The sequence below is a fragment of the Lipotes vexillifer genome, unplaced genomic scaffold (genome assembly GCF_000442215.2).
Source record: "Lipotes vexillifer unplaced genomic scaffold, Lipotes_vexillifer_v1.1 scaffold875, whole genome shotgun sequence".
Lineage (NCBI taxonomy): Eukaryota > Metazoa > Chordata > Mammalia > Artiodactyla > Lipotidae > Lipotes > Lipotes vexillifer.
Window position 1 is genome coordinate 1,020,705 of NW_006792177.1, and position 10,880 is coordinate 1,031,584.

A 10,880-nucleotide genomic window follows, 5' to 3' on the forward strand; every position below is an offset into this window, starting at 1 on the left:
AGTGGTTAAGAATCCTCCTGCCAATGCAGGGGACACAGATTCAATCCCTGGTCCAGGAAGATCCCACATGCTGCGGAGCAGCTAAGCCTGCGTGCCGCAACTACTGAGCCTCTGCTCTAGAACATACAGGCCACAACTACTGAGCCCGCATGCTACAACTACTGAAGCTCACATGCCTAGAGCCCATGCTCCGCAACAAAAGAGGCCACCGCAGTGAGAAGCCCACGCACCACAATGAAGAGTAGCCCCCACTCACCACAACTAGAGAAAGCCCGCTCGCAGCAATGAAGACCCAATGCAGCCATAAGTAAGTAAATAAATAAATAAATTTATAAGCTAAACATCGCTCTGGTCTCATCTTACAAAGCTTAAAAACAAAGATTAAACTGATTCCAAGTAACTACAAACTATGGACTTTGGGTGATAATAATGTGTCAATGTAGGTTTATCAGTTGCAGCAAATGTATCACTCTGGTGGGAGATGTTAATAATGGAGGAAGCCCGTGCATGTGCAGGTCCAGGGAGTCTATGGGAAACCTTTGTACCTTCCTCACAATTTTGCTGTGAACTTAAAACTGCCCTTAAAACATTAAGATTTTAAATATGAAGAAATGAGGTTATAGTTAAAAAGCCAACAACATAGATAAAATGGAATAATAAGATAACGGGCAAAAAGGAGAAAGGAAGCAAACAACAAATGGGACAAATAGAAAACAAATAGCAAGATGGTGGATTTAAACGCAATCATATTAATTATCACATTAAATGTAAATGGTCTAAGTGCTCCAATTAAAGGGGCAGAAATTGTCAGATTAAAAATCAAGACCCCATAATAGGCTTGGCCCCTTGAGTCACTTGAGTTTGCTCCCCTTGTAGTAAAGACTCAGGAAATGATAAAAGCTAATAACTCTTACTGAACAGCTCCTATGTGCCTGGTAGCGTTTTAAGGGCTTGAGATATATTATCTCATCTAATCCTCACAAGAGCCCCACAAGGCAGGTATTAATGTCACCCCTGCGATATGGCTCAGGTTATAAACTGAGGCCCAAAGAAGTGAAGGAACGTGTTAAGGTCACCTCCTAGTCAGAGGTGGAGCCTGGCAGCCCCAGCAGCTGCTCTAACACCACACTCTGCCACCTGTTGGATGTGTGGTCCCCTCCCTGTGGGGCCAAACAGAAGGCAGGACCATCTGTGCAAGGCTGAGAACGGAGATTTTCAGCATGTGCTACAGGAATGTCAGTATAGAGTAGCAATGAGTTAGTCTTGGGAAGCAGCTGCTGGCACTTCTGAATGAAATTTCATCTGCCACCACCTTCTCCCCACAAGGCTTTGGCTCGGATTCCAGAGTTCATCTGACTAACAGCTCAGCATCTGGGTAATCTCTGGGTGGCCTGCCCCACCCTCAGGTTGTTATTCTGCCATCAGTACTAGAGACAGGACCTCTCTGGGAAGACAAGCCCTTGGAAACCAGTTCCAAATGCCACAAGCAACCAGATTGTCCAAGCATCCCCAGGTGATTCAAGGTGGGCCTTTATCAAAGGTCAGCAGGTTGCTCCAATGGCAGGATAAATGATCCTCAGAGGACCCAGAAGAGTTATTGGTCTAGTCCAGACCCAGGCATCCATAAAGATATTTTGTTTATTCTTCCATAGGAAATTTATTGAGCATCTTCTGTATGCTAGGCACCGTTCTAGGCTCTAGAATGCAGTGAGAACTGTGAAGAGGCTTTGCCTGCCAGGGCCTCACAGTCTAGTGGAGGGAGACAGACAGATGGAAGATAAATACTTGCAATAAAGCATCATGACTGGTGAAATAGCCATCATGACAAGGTACAATGAGCACACCCAGTCACAGTTTGAAGGGTAAGCAGGAGTCTTCTGGGGAGAAAGGGCAGGGAAAGCCATCAAAGACAGAGGGCTGGCAGCTGCAGAGGCAGAGGCATAGGAGTGGAACATGTTGGGGAGCTTCTGGGGTTTTGGTAAGCATGGAGGGTACGTGTGAGGAGAGGCAGCCAGGCAAGCCTGGAGAAATGGAACACGCCAGATGAGAAACGACTTTGAAAGCTTGGCCAGGGAGTTTGGATTTGACCCCCTGGTCTGGAGCAAGGTGCGTTGAAGGGTTTTGTGCAGGTGGATGACATGAGGCTATTGGCTGTTCATAGAGGCCACTCTGGAGGCAGAGGAATGGCCATGCAGGGGCTAAGAGAAGACACTAGAGACAGAGAGAGGAGAGACAGGGCTGGTAAGAAGATGTTGGCAAAAGAAAACAGAGGTCTGAAACAGGCAGTGTCAGTCCGGCTAACAAGGAGGGTGTGGATGGAGTTAAGAGGTGGAACAGGAAGGGACTAGAGGCTTATCAGATGTGGGGGGAGAAGTGGAAGCTGGTGGGGGTGGAGGGTTGTGCTGGAGTTGATCTAGAACATATTTCTGCAGAGGCAGCCCTGCCCAGAGTATGACCATAGGCAGAGGGAAGGGCTAAACATGACTCTCCACCGCTGGCTCTGACACTGATCAGGAGAGGTGGGCTCTGTCACCAAGGACACTCTGGGGAGCCTGGGTTTCTTTTAGTCCTGCAGGGCTGGCCTCTCAGAGATGACAGAGACCAGAAGGGGATTAGGGCTGACAGGGCTCCAAACGTGGGCATCCTCACAACGTTAAAAGCCAAAAGTCTTAAGAGTCAATACCTGGGAGAGATGTGTGGGATTCCAGGCAGTGGGATCCCCCCTTCACTGCCTCCCTATCTTTTCCTTCGTTTATTTCTTAAGTGCCAGCCACACTTCCAGGTCTGCATTCACAAGACCTGCTCTGCCTCCAAGCATGTGTACATGCTGTTCCCTCTGCCTGAAATTTCTACTGCCTCCAGGATCCCCCCGCCACCAGATGACTTAGGATTCCCTCTGTGCTCTGCTGTCTCCTTGTCATAATTCTAATCACAGTAAAGTGGTGGCCTTTCTTTTTATTCACCACCACTGGATGAAACTGGGTTTTATTCACTTCTTGATTTTCAGGGTCAATATGAGGCCTGAAAGGACAGAGGTAGAGGGAAGCATGGTTGAAGGGAGGGAGGAACTGATGGAAAAATGGCTGGAGGAATCAATGGATGAAAAAGTAGTTGGATGGATGGGTGGATGGATAAGTGGAGATATGGATGGAGGGAAGGACAAATGGATATGTGAGGAATAGGTGGAGCAATGGATGGACAGATGGAGAGCTATACAGTTAAGTGAATGTATGGATTAGTGAAGAGCTGAGTAAATGAGTGAATGATTAATGGAGTAAGAGAAAGACAAAATGATGAGTAGGCAAATAAATAAGCGAATAATCATAAAAATGTATGAGTGAGTGAATTGATGAGTGAGTGGGTGAACAAATAAGTAAATGAGGAAATAAGTGAGAGAATGAATGAATAAATAAATAAGCAAACTCTTTGCATGAATAAAATCAAAAACAAGTAGATGGATGAATGAGTTGATGAGCAAAAGTGGTGAATGAGGGAATGCCGTGGGCAATCTGGGCCACCCAAGCAGTCATACCTTGGAACTGTGTCTGGTGCATAGTAAGTATTCAATAAGCATCTGTTAAATAAATGAGTGAACAAATGGATGTTGGTAGACCAGTTGACCCAGTGCTGTGGCAAACACTGAGGCTGATTTAAAAGACTTGGATTCTAATCCCAGCTCTTCACTTTACAGTTATGTCACTTTGAATTCATCCTTTTCCTTCTCTGAGCCTCTGTCTCCCCATCTGTAAAATGGGGTGATTGTCTTTGTCAAGGCTATTATAAAGATGCAATAATAAAAGCCATCTGGCAATAATAGGGGCTTAACAAAGATTAGGTCACTCCAGTCCCCCCACTTTTTTTGTACTACTTGAAATATCTACTGGATTTTTTAAAAAATATTACAAAGCTCCTCTCTCACAGAAGCATGCTTTTCTCATTAATACATCTGAGCAGCTGAATTTAACCCATAGCACCTTCCAGGATTCTGGTCTGTACTCATGAAATGCTCATCCACTCAGGCATTTCAATCTCAGTTGAGAGCCCTCAGCATTTATAGTTTATTATTGTTGCGTTTTTCATCATCATTATTATCTAAAATTTCCCCCAGAGCTTCAGGCAAGGATAGGTGGACAAAATTAATTGGGCCTGTTTTTATCTTATTTTAAATTTTTAGTGGACAAAAGTTGTAATGAGTGGAGAAAGAAAAGTTTGTTCTCGAGTGAGGCTTAAATTTTTGAAGCCAATTGCTCAAGCTTAGTCTCCACTGGCGCAGATGAGAGCTGTGGCAGGCCTTATTTCCTTTGCTTTGCAGTGAGGAAATTGCTTAATCATTTGCGCAAAAGGGAAAAGACGGCACTGAAGAACAGCCCTTTTTTTTTTTTTTTTTTTTCTTTCTCTCTTTTAAAGAACTTGCTCCTTTTCACTTTGTATGCTGTTATGGACTAAATATTGGTAAATGTGATGATATTAAGAGGTGGGGCTTTTTGCGGTACGCGGGCCTCTCACTACCGTGGCCTCTCCCGCCGCGGAGCAGAGGCTCCGGACGCGCAGGCCCAGCGGCCATGGCCCATGGGCCCAGCCGCTCGCGGGATCCTCCCAGACCGGGGCACGAACCTGTTTCCCCTGCAACGGCAGGCGGACTCTCAACCACTGCGCCACCAGGGAAGCCCCAGCCCATTTTAATAGGAAGCACAGAACCCTCTCATCTTAATTCTAACGACCGCCTATTTATATTAAATAGGCCCCTGAGCTCCAGTCTTAAACCCTCATTTTCTTGTCTCCTGGAGTTTGAACCACGAGACCACCTGGATGGTGGGGAAAAAAAAAACCCTCCCTCAAGATATATTGCTCTGTCTCACCACGAGGGGGCGCTCCCAGATCAGACACAGGTGGCTGCCGTCCACTTGACTCTGCTGCCACCTTCTATGGATGCAGCACCTTTGCAGATCTACCCAGAAGAGGTGGAACAGGTAGCTCCTGACCCCTGAAGATCTCAGTGAAGACCAGATGCAGCACTGAAGGCTGGAACAAGGTCACTACAGAGGAGCCGGATGTTCCTTGAGACTTCCCTGGATTACTGCAAAAGATATTGGGCTACAGAGGAGGCAATGGGAACTAAATTGAGGGCCTACTATGTGCTGGGGCTTTACATAACTCAAGTCTTTCACTCCGCAAACACTGAGGGCCTTTGGTGGTGGCTATTCAGTATGGGTGGAAGCTGAGGATAGAGGTGGAAACTTGACCCTCAGATGAGTTTCGCTGGCAGGCAGCACCACTTTCCACATGTTACTAAGGAAGAAAGTGTCCCCAGCTGTGGACTAGCTTCAGCCTGATCCCAAGTGGTTCTGGACTGTGAATTGCACCCATGCAAGGGGAGGAACTGGTCTTTTGCACCCAGGCCAGGGTGGGGTAAGGTAGACTTGCTGGGAAGAGGACAATTTTCTGGAGAAGAAGGCAGAAAAGGTAAAGTGAGTGCCTACACTCAAAGCACTGGGCGGGGGGGGTGGCAGCCCGAAACGGGGATCTGGGTGTGGCGCCCACAGCACTGACTACAAAAGTCATTGGTGATGGTTTTCAGATTATTATTACATCCAGGATTCGTCCCTTCCCAGGTACAGAGTGAGGAGGTGGCTCTCGGAGATGCCCTCTCTTCCAGAGCTCCTCTGAGGGCCTCGGTGGCAGCCCGGCTCTTACACGAGTATCTCCCACAATTTTTTCCTCTCTCCAAAGGAAAGTCTTCTGTGAAGATCCATGTGTAACCTTTGGAGAAATGTCTACTTAGGTCTTCTGCCCATTTTTGGATTGGGTTGTTTGTTCTTTTGTTATTGAGCTGCATGAGCTGCTTGTAAATTTTGGAGATTAATCCTTTGTCAGTTGTTTTATTTGAAAATATTTTCTCCCATTCTGAGGGTTGTCTTTTCGTCTTTTTTTTTTTTAACATCTTTATTGGAGTATAATTTCTTTACAATGGTGTGTTAGTTTCTGCTTTATAACAAAGTGAATCAGTTATACATATACATATGTTCCCATATCTCTTCCCTCTTGCGTCTCCCTCCCTCCCACCCTCCCTATCCCACCCATCTAGGTGGTCACAAAGCACCGAGCTGATCTCCCTGTGCTATGCGGCTGCTTCCCACTAGCTATCTGTTTTACGTTTGGCAGTGTATATATGTCCATGCCACTCTTTCACTTTGTCACAGCTTACCCTTCCCCCTCCCCATATCCTCAAGTCCATTCTCTAGTAGGTCTGTGTCTTTATTCCTGTCTTGCCCCTAGGCTCTTCATGTCCTTTTTTTTTTTTTTCCTTAAATTCAATATATATGTGTTAGCATACGGTATTTGTTTTTCTCTTTCTGACTTACTTCACTCTGTAGGACAGACTCTAGGTCCATCCATCTCACTACAAATAACTTAATTTCATTTCTTTTTGTGGCTGAGTAATATTCCATTGTATATATGTGCCACATCTTCTTTATCCATTCATCTGATGATGGACACTTAGGTTGTTTCCATCTCCTGGCTATTGTAAATAGAGCTGCAATGAACATTTTGGTACATGACTCTTTCTGAATTCTGGTTTCCTCAGGGTATATACCTAGTAGTGGGATTGCTGGGTCATATGGTAGTTCTATTTGTAGTTTTTTAAGGAACCTCCATACTGTTCTCCATAGTGGCTGAACCAATTCACATTCCCACCAGCAGTGCAAGAGTGTTCCCTTTTCTCCACACCCTCTCCAGCATTTATTGTTTCTAGATTTTTTGATGATGGCCATTCTGACTGGTGTGAGATGATATCTCATTGTAGTTTTGATTTGCATTTCTCTAATGATTAATGATGTTGAGCATTCTTTCATGTGTTTGTTGGCAGTCTGTATATCTTCTTTGGAGAAATGTCTATTTAGGTCTTCTGCCCATTTTTGGATTGGGTTGTTTATTTTTTTGTTATTGAGCTGCATGAGCTGCCTGTAAATTTTAAAGATTAATCCTTTGTCGGTTGCTTCATTTGCAAATATTTTCTCCCATTCTGAGGGTTGTCTTTTGGTCTTGTTTATGGTTTCCTTTGCTGTGCAAAAGCTTTGAAGTTTCATTAGGTCCCATTTGTTTATTTTTGTTTTTATTTCCATTTCTCTAGGAGGTGGGTCTAAAAGGATCTTGCTGTGATTGATGTCATAGAATGTTCTGCCTATGTTTTCCTCTAAGAGTTTTACAGTGTCTGGCATTACATTTAGGTCTTTTATCCATTTTGAGCTTATTTTTGTGTATGGTGTTAGGGAGTGTTCTAATCTCATACTTTTACATGTACCTGTCCAGTTTTCCCAGCACCACTTATTGAAGAGGCTGTCCTTTCTCCACTGTACGTTCCTGCCACCTTTATCAAAGATAAGGTGACCATATGTGCATGGGTTTATCTCTGGGCTTTCTATCCTATTCCATTGATCTATCTTTCTGTTTTTGTGCCAGTACCATACTGTCTTGATTACTGTAGCTTTGTAGTATAGTCTGAAGTCAGTGGAGAACAGTATGGAGGTTCCTTAAAAAACTAAAAATAGAACTACCATATGACCCAGCAATCCCACTACTAGGCATATACCCTGAGAAAACCATAATTCAAAAAGAGTCATGTACCAAAATGTTCATTGCAGCTCTATTTACAATAGCCAGGAGATGGAAGCAACCTAAGTGTCCATCATCAGATGAATGGATAAAGAAGATGTGGCACATATATACAACGGAATATTACTCAGCCATAAAGGGAAACGAAATTGAGTTATTTGTAGTGAGGTGGATGGACCTAGAGTCTGTCCTACAGAGTGAAGTAAGTCAGAAAGAAAAAAACAAATACCGTATGCTAACACATATATATGGAATCTTAAAAAAAAAAAAAGAAAATGGTTCTGAAGAACCTAGGGACAGGACAGGAATAAAGACGATGTAGATGTAGAGAATGGACTTGAGGATGCAGGGAGGGCAAAGGGTAAGCTGGGGTGAAGTGAGAGAGTGGCATGGACTAATATATACTACCAAATGTAAAATAGATAGCTAGTGGGAAGCAGCTGCATAGCACAGGGAGATCAGCTTGGTGCTTTGTGACCACCTAGAGGGGTGGGATAGGGAGGGTGGGAAGGAGACGCAGAGAGAGGAGATATGGGGATTTATGCATAAGTCTAGTTGATTCACTTTGTTATGAAGCAGAAACTAACATCCCATTGTAAGGCAATTATACTTCAATAAAGATGTTTTTTAAAAAAAAAGGGTAACCTTGGGAGGTTGAGATGAGTGAGATGGGACAGTGGGGATCTGCCAGGGGCTCCTGCAGCCTGCATAGGCCCTTTGAGCTCACACACCTGTGCTGACCTGTAGGCAGTTGATTCCTTTGCTCTTGCTCTCTCCCCATCCAGTCAGTTGCCATGTCCTACCCATTCCATCCTCTTAATGCTCCGCACCCAGATGGCATCACTGGGTAGCCAGCAGGGACTTTGGTGTTACCTGAGAAACCTCAGCTGAGCTCCTGAGCAAGCTTGGGAATTTCAGTGTCGGGGAGATTTTTTGTACACAGAAAAAGTTCCCTGTGAGTACTTGTTATTTAATTAATATTCATTGTATTACAGTAGCTTAAAAAAAAAAAGTAGTCATTCTTAAGCATTTAAGTTCAATTTACAAACCATTATTCTATTTCTATGCAGTCACTTTTAAGGGGCTTTTGATTAATGACCAATCCACTCATACTCAGTTAAATGATCCATCCCATTTGCAAACTTGGTTAATCAAATTATCTTCAACACTTTACATAGGACTTACTGATTTAACACATTCAATTTCCTTTTTTAAACACTTCCATTGCCTGACCTGACAAGCATAAATTTCCAGAGTACTTAAACTACTTTGGAAAATCTAATTTAAAAACTTATACATACAGTGAATCTCAAGATCTCTTACACATTCTGATATCATTTATAAATTTAGTGTAAGAAGATTTGTATGCTTCTCCACAGAAGAGTCATGAGTCTAAAATCAATTACACATTTTTAAATTGAAGTCAAAGGCTAATTTGTTCATACTCTAATATGCCAAAAGAAGTCTCTTCAATGTTATGAACACTTTGAATACCAAATACATAATGATATGGGTTAGACTTCTAAACCTTTGCTGGGTTACAGGCATTTGCCTAGTGAAGGGACAGTCTCCCTCCTCAGTGAATTGGGGTGACTTCCTTCAGTGTACTGTGCCATCTCAGGAACAAAGGTTTCATATTGTGGGAGAAACTGCTGGGTCCCAATATCCATGCTCTCCTTCCTCCTTACAAATACAACTTTAGTTTCCAAAACTACATTTGGCCACCTGAAATAAAGACAGTACTTCCCAGCCTCCCTTGCAGCTAAATGTAACCATGTGACTAAGATCTGGCCAGTGAGAGAAGCAGAAGTGTTAAGTGCCAAGTTCAAGAAACCTTTCTGAAAAGGCAACTGATGTGTGTCTCCTTTCCCCCTCTCTTTTGTCCATTCCTGAACCTTGCCACCTGGACGGTGGGTGTGATGGTTGGAGTCCAGCTACTCTTGGACCCAAAGGACCAGGAACCCCCTAAGGATGGTGGAGTGGTAAGCTGGCAGTATCCCAGGATAGGAGGACTTCATGGAGCAGAACGTCCATTTCAGCCTGTGGTAGATTGTTAGGAAGATCTCTGCTGTCTCAATGCCTCTGGGCAATGTGACTTTGCCCTCTTCCCATCAAGAGACAAAGTCTATTTCCCTCCCCTGAATCTGGACTGGTCCTGTGACTAGCTTTGATCAGCAACATGTGGTAGAATTGGCATTGGGTGACTTCTAAGGCGAGGCCATAGGGGCCACACACAGCTTCCACATTTGCCCTCTTGAAGTGCTGACCCAAGACCCCACGTGAGGATGAGGGTCCCAGCCGGGATCTCCGAGCTGCAGGGACGAGAGTAAGGCTGAGTGGGACCTCCCAGCCCAGGCTGCCCTCCAGCTGAGCCCAGGAGAAGTCCGGGGGAGGAGCTCCTCCAGTGCCCAGAATGGAAGAAATAAACTGGCATTGTTTTCAGCCACTAACTTTTAAGGCAGTTTGTTTATGCAGAAAAGGCTGAATAAAACAGCCCTAGGCTGCCCACCTCTGACCTTTTCATGAGAAAGAAACTTTGCTCTTGTTGAAACCATTCTTGTCATGGGTCTCAGGTGAGCTGGGTCCTGATGCACCTGTGGACTAGAGGTTTACACTGGGACGTGACACTGCAGCGTCCAGGGTGATTCCCTCTGGGTGCTGACCGACAGGCTGAGCCTTTTATGAATTGGTTGCCATGACAAAAAGGGACTCCATTTCCTCTGAAGAGGAAATTGTCTCTTGGACAATTAGATTCTGGCCATACCCATTACCTAATTCTGGCTGATCTGAAACTGCTACCCACCCCCACCAAACTCCCCACCTTGTCCAGGAGGTCAAAGCTGACTTCCTCCACTAATCTCCTTACAGCCTAATTAGATTCTTACCCTTGCTGTCTGCCCAGGCTTAGCTCAGTTAGATATTCAGAGGCTGCCTTTTGGATTCTGCATCTCTCTCTTTCCGTGCTCTCTGCTACATCATCCCTGAAGTTGAGTTAGACAGAGACGGTGTGCCTTATCCTGCACTGAGCCTCAGTTTCCTGATCTGTAAACAGAGACTGGATCAGACCTCATGGGGTTGCTGGGAGATCCCTGAGAAAACATCTGCAAACACCTTGCAGTTCTCAGCCCCTTCACTCTGTGCTTTAAGTCCCCGAATGACATTCTTGAGCGCTGGCAATAAAATCTCAGTGCTCGCTGCGGCCTGGAGGCCTGGCTGGCTCTCCACCTCCGCCACTGCACACACCACACACTGGGCTCACGCTCTTC